Source organism: Solanum lycopersicum, chromosome 4, assembly GCF_036512215.1.
Source record: "Solanum lycopersicum chromosome 4, SLM_r2.1".
In the NCBI taxonomy this organism is placed as follows: domain Eukaryota; kingdom Viridiplantae; phylum Streptophyta; class Magnoliopsida; order Solanales; family Solanaceae; genus Solanum; species Solanum lycopersicum.
Genome location: NC_090803.1, coordinates 68474492 through 68485268, shown reverse-complemented (window position 1 = coordinate 68485268; position 10777 = coordinate 68474492).

Genomic DNA, 10777 nt, shown 5'->3' with positions numbered 1-10777 from the left:
CCAAATTTGTTCATGGACGTCCGTCAAGACGTTGTCTATGCATACGGTTGGCCATCACGGCTTTTCTGGGCCATTTGGAAGGTCAAACGAGCCCCGGAGCGAGCATACGCCTCATTTTGACGATTTTCGTGTGCTATTGCACACCATTTTTTGGGTGATCGGGATTCCGACGTCAAAAATGCCAAATTTGTTCGTGGACGTCCGTCAAGACGTTGTCTATGCATACGGTTGGCCATCACGGCTTTTCTGGGCCATTTGGAAGGTCAAACGAGCCCCGAAGTGAGTATACGCCTCATTTTGACGATTTTCGTGTGCTATTGCACACCATTTTTTGGGTGATCAGGATTCCGACGTCAAAAATGCCAAATTTGTTCGTGGACGTCCGTCAAGACGTTGTCTATGCATACGGTAGGCCATCACGGCTTTTCTGGGCCATTTGGAAGGTCAAACGAGCCCCGGAGCGAGCATACGCCTCATTTTGACGATTTTCGTGTGCTATTGCACACCATTTTTTGGGTGATCGGGATTCCGACGTCAAAAATGCCAAATTTGTTCATGGACGTCCGTCAAGACGTTGTCTATGCATACGGTTGGCCATCACGGCTTTTCTGGGCCATTTGGAAGGTCAAACGAGCCCCGGAGCGAGCATACGCCTCATTTTGACGATTTTCGTGTGCTATTGCACACCATTTTTTGGGTGATCGGGATTCCGACGTCAAAAATGCCAAATTTGTTCGTGGACGTCCGTCAAGACGTTGTCTATGCATACGGTTGGCCATCACGGCTTTTCTGGGCCATTTGGAAGGTCAAACGAGCCCCGGAGCGAGCATACGCCTCATTTTGACGATTTTCGTGTGCTATTGCACACCATTTTTTGGGTGATCGGGATTCCGACGTCAAAAATGCCAAATTTGTTCGTGGACGTCCGTCAAGACGTTGTCTATGCATACGGTAGGCCATCACGGCTTTTCTGGGCCATTTGGAAGGTCAAACGAGCCCCGGAGCGAGCATACGCCTCATTTTGACGATTTTCGTGTGCTATTGCACACCATTTTTTGGGTGATCGGGATTCCGACGTCAAAAATGCCAAATTTGTTCGTGGACGTCCGTCAAGACGTTGTCTATGCATACGGTTGGCCATCACGGCTTTTCTGGGCCATTTGGAAGGTCAAACGAGCCCCGGAGCGAGCATACGCCTCATTTTGACGATTTTCGTGTGCTATTGCACACCATTTTTTGGGTGATCGGGATTCTGACGTCAAAAATGCCAAATTTGTTCGTTGTCTATGCATACGGTTGGCCATCACGGCTTTTCTGGGCCATTTGGAAGGTCAAACGAGCCCCGGAGCGAGCATACGCCTCATTTTGATGATTTTCGTGTGCTATTGCACACCATTTTTTGGGTGATCGGGATTCCGACGTCAAAAATGCCAAATTTGTTCGTGGACGTCCGTCAAGACGTTGTCTATGCATACGGTTGGCCATCACGGCTTTTCTGGGCCATTTGGAATGTCAAACGAGCCCCGGAGCGAGCATACGCCTCATTTTGACGATTTTCGTGTGCTATTGCACACCATTTTTTGGGTGATCAGGATTCCGACGTCAAAAATGCCAAATTTGTTCCTGGACGTCCGTCAAGACGGTGTCTATGCATATGGTTGGCCATCACGGCTTTTCCGACCCATTTGGAAGGTCAAACGAGCCCCGAAGCGAGCATACGCCTCATTTTGACGATTTTCGTGTGCTATTGCACACTATTTTTTGGGTGATCGGGATTCCGACGTCAAAAATGCCAAATTTGTTCGTGGACGTCCGTCAAGACGTTGTCTATGCATACAGTTGACCATCACGGCTTTTCCGACCCATTTGGAAGGGCCAAACGAGCCCCGAAGCGAGCATACGCCTCATTTTGACGATTTTCGTGTGCTATTGCACACCATTTTTTGGGTGATCGGGATTCCGACGTCAAAAATGCCAAATTTGTTCGTGGACGTCCGTCAAGACGTTGTCTATGCATACGGTTGGCCATCACGGCTTTTCTGGGCCATTTGGAAGGTCAAACGAGCCCCGGAGCAAGCATACGCCTCATTTTGACGATTTTCGTGTGCTATTGCACACCATTTTTTGGGTGATCGGGATTCCGACGTCAAAAATGCCAAATTTGTTCGTGGACGTCCGTCAAGACGTTGTCTATGCATACGGTTGGCCATCACGGCTTTTCTGGGCCATTTGGAAGGTCAAACGAGCCCCGGAGCGAGCATACGCCTCATTTTGACGATTTTCGTGTGCTATTGCACACCATTTTTTGGGTGATCGGGATTCCGACGTCAAAAATGCCAAATTTGTTCGTGGACGTCCGTCAAGACGTTGTCTATGCATACGGTTGGCCATCACGGCTTTTCTGGGCCATTTGGAAGGTCAAACGAGCCCCGGAGCGAGCATACGCCTCATTTTGACGATTTTCGTGTGCTATTGCACACCATTTTTTGGGTGATCGGGATTCCGACGTCAAAAATGCCAAATTTGTTCGTGGACGTCCGTCAAGACGTTGTCTATGCATACGGTTGTCCATCACGGCTTTTCTGGGACATTTGGAAGGTCAAACGAGCCCCGGAGCGAGCATACGCCTCATTTTGACGATTTTCGTGTGCTATTGCACACCATTTTTTGGGTGAACGGGATTCCGACGTCAAAAATGCCAAATTTGTTCGTGGACGTCCGTCAAAACGTTGTCTATGCATACGGTTGGCCATCACGGCTTTTCTGGGCAATTTGGAAGGTCAAACGAGCCCCGGAGCGAGCATACGCCTCATTTTGACGATTTTCGTGTGCTATTGCACACCATTTTTTGGGTGATCGGGATTCCGACGTCAAAAATGCCAAATTTGTTCTTGGACGTCCGTCAAGACGTTGTCTATGCATACGGTTGGCCATCACGGCTTTTCTGGGCCATTTGGAAGGTCAAACGAGCCCCGGAGCGAGCATACGCCTCATTTTGACGATTTTCGTGTGCTATTGCACACCATTTTTTGGGTGATCGGGATTTCGACGTCAAAAATGCCAAATTTGTTCGTGGACGTCCGTCAAGACGTTGTCTATGCATACGGTTGACAATCACGGCTTTTCTGGGCCATTTGGAAGGTCAAACGAGCCCCGGAGCGAGCATACGCCTCATTTTGACGATTTTCGTATGCTATTGCACACCATTTTTTGGGTGATCAGGATTCCGACATCAAAAAGGCCAAATTTGTTCGTGGACGTCCGTCAAGATGTTGTCTATGCATACGGTTGGCCATCACGGCTTTTCCGACCCATTTGGAAGGTCAAACGAGCCCCGAAGCGAGCATACGCCTCATTTTGACGATTTTCGTGTGCTATTGCACACCATTTTTTGGGTGATCGGGATTCCGACGTCAAAAATGCCAAATTTGTTCGTGGACGTCCGTCAAGACGTTGTCTATGCATACGGTTGGCCATCACGGCTTTTCTGGGCCATTTGGAAGGTCAAACGAGCCCCGAAGCGAGAATACGCCTCATTTTGACGATTTTCGTGTGCTATTGCACACCATTATTTGGGTGATCGGGATTCCGACGTCAAAAATGCCAAATTTGTTTGTGGATGTCCGTCAAGACGTTGTCTCTGCATACGGTTGGCCATCACGGCTTTTCTGACCCATTTGGAAGGTCAAACGAGCCCCGAAGCGAGCATACGCCTCATTTTGACGATTTTCGTGTGCTATTGCACACAATTTTTTGGGTGATCGGGATTCCGACGTCAAAAATGCCAAATTTGTTCGTGGACGTCCGTCAAGACATTGTCTATGCATACAGTTGGCCATCACGGCTTTTCCGACCCATTTGGAAGGTCAAACGAGCCCCGAAGCGAGCATACGCCTCATTTTGACGATTTTCGTATGCTATTGCACACCATTTTTTGGGTGATCAGGATTCCGACATCAAAAAGGCCAAATTTGTTCGTGGACGTCCGTCAAGATGTTGTCTATGCATACGGTTGGCCATCACGGCTTTTCCGACCCATTTGGAAGGTCAAACGAGCCCCGAAGCGAGCATACGCCTCATTTTGACGATTTTCGTGTGCTATTGCACACCATTTTTTGGGTGATCAGGATTCCGACGTCAAAAATGCCAAATTTGTTCCTGGACGTCTGTCAAGACGTTGTCTATGCATACGGTTGGCCATCACGGCTTTTCCGACCCATTTGGAAGGTCAAACGAGCCCCGAAGCGAGCATACGCCTCATTTTGACGATTTTCGTGTGCTATTGCACACTATTTTTAGGGTGATCGGGATTCCGACGTCAAAAATGCCAAATTTGTTCGTGGACGTCCGTCAAGACGTTGTCTATGCATACGGTTGACCATCACAGCTTTTCCGACCCATTTGGAAGGGCCAAACGAGCTCCGAAGCGAGCATACGCCTCATTTTGACGATTTTCGTGTGCTATTGCACACCATTTTTTGGGTGATCGGGATTCTGACGTCAAAAATGCAAAATTTGTTCATGGACATCCATCAAGACGTTGTCTATGCATACGGTTGGCCATCACGGCTTTTCCGACCCATTTGGAAGGTCAAACGAGCCCCGAAGCGAGCATACGCCTCATTTTGACGATTTTCGTGTGCTATTGCACACCATTTTTTGGGTGATCAGGATTCCGACGTCAAAAATACCAAATTTGTTCGTGGACGTCCGTCAAGACGTTGTCTATGCATACGGTTGGCCATCACGGCTTTTCCGACCCATTTGGAAGGTCAAACGAGCCCCGAAGCGAGCATACGCCTCATTTTGACGATTTTCGTGTGCTATTGCACACCATTTTTTGGGTGATCGGGATTCCGGCGTCAAAAATGCCAAATTTGTTCGTGGACGTCCGTCAAGACGTTGTCTATGCATACGGTTGGCCATCACGGCTTTTCCGACCCATTTGGAAGGTCAAACGAGCCCCGAAGTGAGTATACGCCTCATTTTGACGATTTTCGTGTGCTATTGCACACCATTTTTTGGGTGATCAGGATTCCGACGTCAAAAATGCCAAATTTGTTCGTGGACGTCCGTCAAGACGTTGTCTATGCATACGGTTGGCCATCACGGCTTTTCTGGGCCATTTGGAAGGTCAAACGAGCCCCGGAGCGAGCATACGCCTCATTTTGACGATTTTCGTGTGCTATTGCACACCATTTTTTGGGTGATCGGGATTCCGACGTCAAAAATGCCAAATTTGTTCATGGACGTCCGTCAAGACGTTGTCTATGCATACGGTTGGCCATCACGGCTTTTCTGGGCCATTTGGAAGGTCAAACGAGCCCCGGAGCGAGCATACGCCTCATTTTGACGATTTTCGTGTGCTATTGCACACCATTTTTTGGGTGATCGGGATTTCGACGTCAAAAATGCCAAATTTGTTCGTGGACGTCCGTCAAGACGTTGTCTATGCATACGGTTGACAATCACGGCTTTTCTGGGCCATTTGGAAGGTCAAACGAGCCCCGGAGCGAGCATACGCCTCATTTTGACGATTTTCGTATGCTATTGCACACCATTTTTTGGGTGATCAGGATTCCGACATCAAAAAGGCCAAATTTGTTCGTGGACGTCCGTCAAGATGTTGTCTATGCATACGGTTGGCCATCACGGCTTTTCCGACCCATTTGGAAGGTCAAACGAGCCCCGAAGCGAGCATACGCCTCATTTTGACGATTTTCGTGTGCTATTGCACACCATTTTTTGGGTGATCGGGATTCCGACGTCAAAAATGCCAAATTTGTTCGTGGACGTCCGTCAAGACGTTGTCTATGCATACGGTTGGCCATCACGGCTTTTCTGGGCCATTTGGAAGGTCAAACGAGCCCCGAAGCGAGAATACGCCTCATTTTGACGATTTTCGTGTGCTATTGCACACCATTATTTGGGTGATCGGGATTCCGACGTCAAAAATGCCAAATTTGTTTGTGGACGTCCGTCAAGACGTTGTCTCTGCATACGGTTGGCCATCACGGCTTTTCTGACCCATTTGGAAGGTCAAACGAGCCCCGAAGCGAGCATACGCCTCATTTTGACGATTTTCGTGTGCTATTGCACACAATTTTTTGGGTGATCGGGATTCCGACGTCAAAAATGCCAAATTTGTTCGTGGACGTCCGTCAAGACATTGTCTATGCATACAGTTGGCCATCACGGCTTTTCCGACCCATTTGGAAGGTCAAACGAGCCCCGAAGCGAGCATACGCCTCATTTTGACGATTTTCGTATGCTATTGCACACCATTTTTTGGGTGATCAGGATTCCGACATCAAAAAGGCCAAATTTGTTCGTGGACGTCCGTCAAGATGTTGTCTATGCATACGGTTGGCCATCACGGCTTTTCCGACCCATTTGGAAGGTCAAACGAGCCCCGAAGCGAGCATACGCCTCATTTTGACGATTTTCGTGTGCTATTGCACACCATTTTTTGGGTGATCAGGATTCCGACGTCAAAAATGCCAAATTTGTTCCTGGACGTCTGTCAAGACGTTGTCTATGCATACGGTTGGCCATCACGGCTTTTCCGACCCATTTGGAAGGTCAAACGAGCCCCGAAGCGAGCATACGCCTCATTTTGACGATTTTCGTGTGCTATTGCACACTATTTTTAGGGTGATCGGGATTCCGACGTCAAAAATGCCAAATTTGTTCGTGGACATCCGTCAAGACGTTGTCTATGCATACGGTTGACCATCACAGCTTTTCCGACCCATTTGGAAGGGCCAAACGAGCTCCGAAGCGAGCATACGCCTCATTTTGACGATTTTCGTGTGCTATTGCACACTATTTTTAGGGTGATCGGGATTCCGACGTCAAAAATGCCAAATTTGTTCGTGGACGTCCGTCAAGACGTTGTCTATGCATACGGTTGACCATCACAGCTTTTCTGACCCATTTGGAAGGTCAAACGAGCCCCGAAGCGAGCATACGCCTCATTTTGACGATTTTCGTGTGCTATTGCACACAATTTTTTGGGTGATCGGGATTCCGACGTCAAAAATGCCAAATTTGTTCGTGGACGTCCGTCAAGACATTGTCTATGCATACAGTTGGCCATCACGGCTTTTCCGACCCATTTGGAAGGTCAAACGAGCCCCGAAGCGAGCATACGCCTCATTTTGACGATTTTCGTATGCTATTGCACACCATTTTTTGGGTGATCAGGATTCCGACATCAAAAAGGCCAAATTTGTTCGTGGACGTCCGTCAAGATGTTGTCTATGCATACGGTTGGCCATCACGGCTTTTCCGACCCATTTGGAAGGTCAAACGAGCCCCGAAGCGAGCATACGCCTCATTTTGACGATTTTCGTGTGCTATTGCACACCATTTTTTGGGTGATCAGGATTCCGACGTCAAAAATGCCAAATTTGTTCCTGGACGTCTGTCAAGACGTTGTCTATGCATACGGTTGGCCATCACGGCTTTTCCGACCCATTTGGAAGGTCAAACGAGCCCCGAAGCGAGCATACGCCTCATTTTGACGATTTTCGTGTGCTATTGCACACTATTTTTAGGGTGATCGGGATTCCGACGTCAAAAATGCCAAATTTGTTCGTGGACGTCCGTCAAGACGTTGTCTATGCATACGGTTGACCATCACAGCTTTTCCGACCCATTTGGAAGGGCCAAACGAGCTCCGAAGCGAGCATACGCCTCATTTTGACGATTTTCGTGTGCTATTGCACACCATTTTTTGGGTGATCGGGATTCTGACGTCAAAAATGCAAAATTTGTTCATGGACATCCATCAAGACGTTGTCTATGCATACGGTTGGCCATCACGGCTTTTCCGACCCATTTGGAAGGTCAAACGAGCCCCGAAGCGAGCATACGCCTCATTTTGACGATTTTCGTGTGCTATTGCACACCATTTTTTGGGTGATCAGGATTCCGACGTCAAAAATACCAAATTTGTTCGTGGACGTCCGTCAAGACGTTGTCTATGCATACGGTTGGCCATCACGGCTTTTCCGACCCATTTGGAAGGTCAAACGAGCCCCGAAGCGAGCATACGCCTCATTTTGACGATTTTCGTGTGCTATTGCACACCATTTTTTGGGTGATCGGGATTCCGGCGTCAAAAATGCCAAATTTGTTCGTGGACGTCCGTCAAGACGTTGTCTATGCATACGGTTGGCCATCACGGCTTTTCCGACCCATTTGGAAGGTCAAACGAGCCCCGAAGTGAGTATACGCCTCATTTTGACGATTTTCGTGTGCTATTGCACACCATTTTTTGGGTGATCAGGATTCCGACGTCAAAAATGCCAAATTTGTTCGTGGACGTCCGTCAAGACGTTGTCTATGCATACGGTTGGCCATCACGGCTTTTCTGGGCCATTTGGAAGGTCAAACGAGCCCCGGAGCGAGCATACGCCTCATTTTGACGATTTTCGTGTGCTATTGCACACCATTTTTTGGGTGATCGGGATTCCGACGTCAAAAATGCCAAATTTGTTCATGGACGTCCGTCAAGACGTTGTCTATGCATACGGTTGGCCATCACGGCTTTTCTGGGCCATTTGGAAGGTCAAACGAGCCCCGGAGCGAGCATACGCCTCATTTTGACGATTTTCGTGTGCTATTGCACACCATTTTTTGGGTGATCGGGATTCCGACGTCAAAAATGCCAAATTTGTTCGTGGACGTCCTTCAAGACGTTGTCTATGCATACGGTTGGCCATCACGGCTTTTCTGGGCCATTTGGAAGGTCAAACGAGCCCCGGAGCGAGCATACGCCTCATTTTGACGATTTTCGTGTGCTATTGCACACCATTTTTTGGGTGATCGGGATTCCGACGTCAAAAATGCCAAATTTGTTCGTGGACGTCCGTCAAGATGTTGTCTATGCATACGGTAGGCCATCATGGCTTTTCTGGGCCATTTGGAAGGTCAAACGAGCCCCGGAGCGAGCATACGCCTCATTTTGACGATTTTCGTGTGCTATTGCACACCATTTTTTGGGTGATCGGGATTCAGACGTCAAAAAATGCCAAATTTGTTCGTGGACGTCCGTCAAGACGTTGTCTATGCATACGGTTGGCCATCACGGCTTTTCTGGGCCATTTGGAAGGTCAAACGAGCCCCGGAGCGAGCATACGCCTCATTTTGACGATTTTCGTGTGCTATTGCACACCATTTTTTGGGTGATCGGGATTCCGACGTCAAAAATGCCAAATTTGTTCGTGGACGTCCGTCAAGACGTTGTCTATGCATACGGTTCACCATCACGGCTTTTCTGGGCCATTTGGAATGTCAAACGAGCCCCGAAGCGAGCATACGCCTCATTTTGACGATTTTCGTGTGCTATTGCACACCATTTTTTGGGTGATCGGGATTCCGACGTCAAAAATGCCAAATTTGTTCGTGGACGTCCGTCAAGACGTTGTCTATGCATACGGTTGGCCATCACGGCTTTTCTGGGCCATTTGGAATGTCAAACGAGCCCCGGAGCGAGCATACGCCTCATTTTGACGATTTTCGTGTGCTATTGCACACCATTTTTTGGGTGATCAGGATTCCGACGTCAAAAATGCCAAATTTGTTCCTGGACGTCCGTCAAGACGGTGTCTATGCATATGGTTGGCCATCACGGCTTTTCCGACCCATTTGGAAGGTCAAACGAGCCCCGAAGCGAGCATACGCCTCATTTTGACGATTTTCGTGTGCTATTGCACACTATTTTTTGGGTGATCGGGATTCCGACGTCAAAAATGCCAAATTTGTTCGTGGACGTCCGTCAAGACTTTGTCTATGCATACAGTTGACCATCACGGCTTTTCCGACCCATTTGGAAGGGCCAAACGAGCCCCGAAGCGAGCATACGCCTCATTTTGACGATTTTCGTGTGCTATTGCACACCATTTTTTGGGTGATCGGGATTCCGACGTCAAAAATGCCAAATTTGTTCGTGGACGTCCGTCAAGACGTTGTCTATGTATACGGTTGGCCATCACGGCTTTTCTGGGCCATTTGGAAGGTCAAACGAGCCCCGGAGCGAGCATACGCCTCATTTTGACGATTTTCGTGTGCTATTGCACACCATTTTTTGGGTGATCAGGATTCCGACGTCAAAAATGCCAAATTTGTTCGTGGACGTCCGTCAAGACGTTGTCTATGCATACGGTTTGCCATCACGGCTTTTCTGGGCCATTTGGAAGGTCAAACGAGCCCCGGAGCGAGCATACGCCTCATTTTGACGATTTTCGTGTGCTATTGCACACCATTTTTTGGGTGATCGGGATTCCGACGTCAAAAATGCCAAATTTGTTTGTGGACGTCCGTCAAGATGTTGTCTATGCATACGGTTGGCCATCACGGTTTTTCTGGGCCATTTGGAAGGTCAAACGAGCCCCGGAGCGAGCATACGCCTCATTTTGACGATTTTCGTGTGCTATTGCACACCATTTTTTGGGTGATCGGGATTCCGACGTCAAAAATGCCAAATTTGTTCGTGGACGTCCGTCAAGACGTTGTCTATGCATACGGTTGTCCATCACGGCTTTTCTGGGACATTTGGAAGGTCAAACGAGCCCCGGAGCGAGCATACGCCTCATTTTGACGATTTTCGTGTGCTATTGCACACCATTTTTTGGGTGAACGGGATTCCGACGTCAAAAATGCCAAATTTGTTCGTGGACGTCCGTCAAAACGTTGTCTATGCATACGGTTGGCCATCACGGCTTTTCTGGGCAATTTGGAAGGTCAAACGAGCCCCGGAGCGAGCATACGC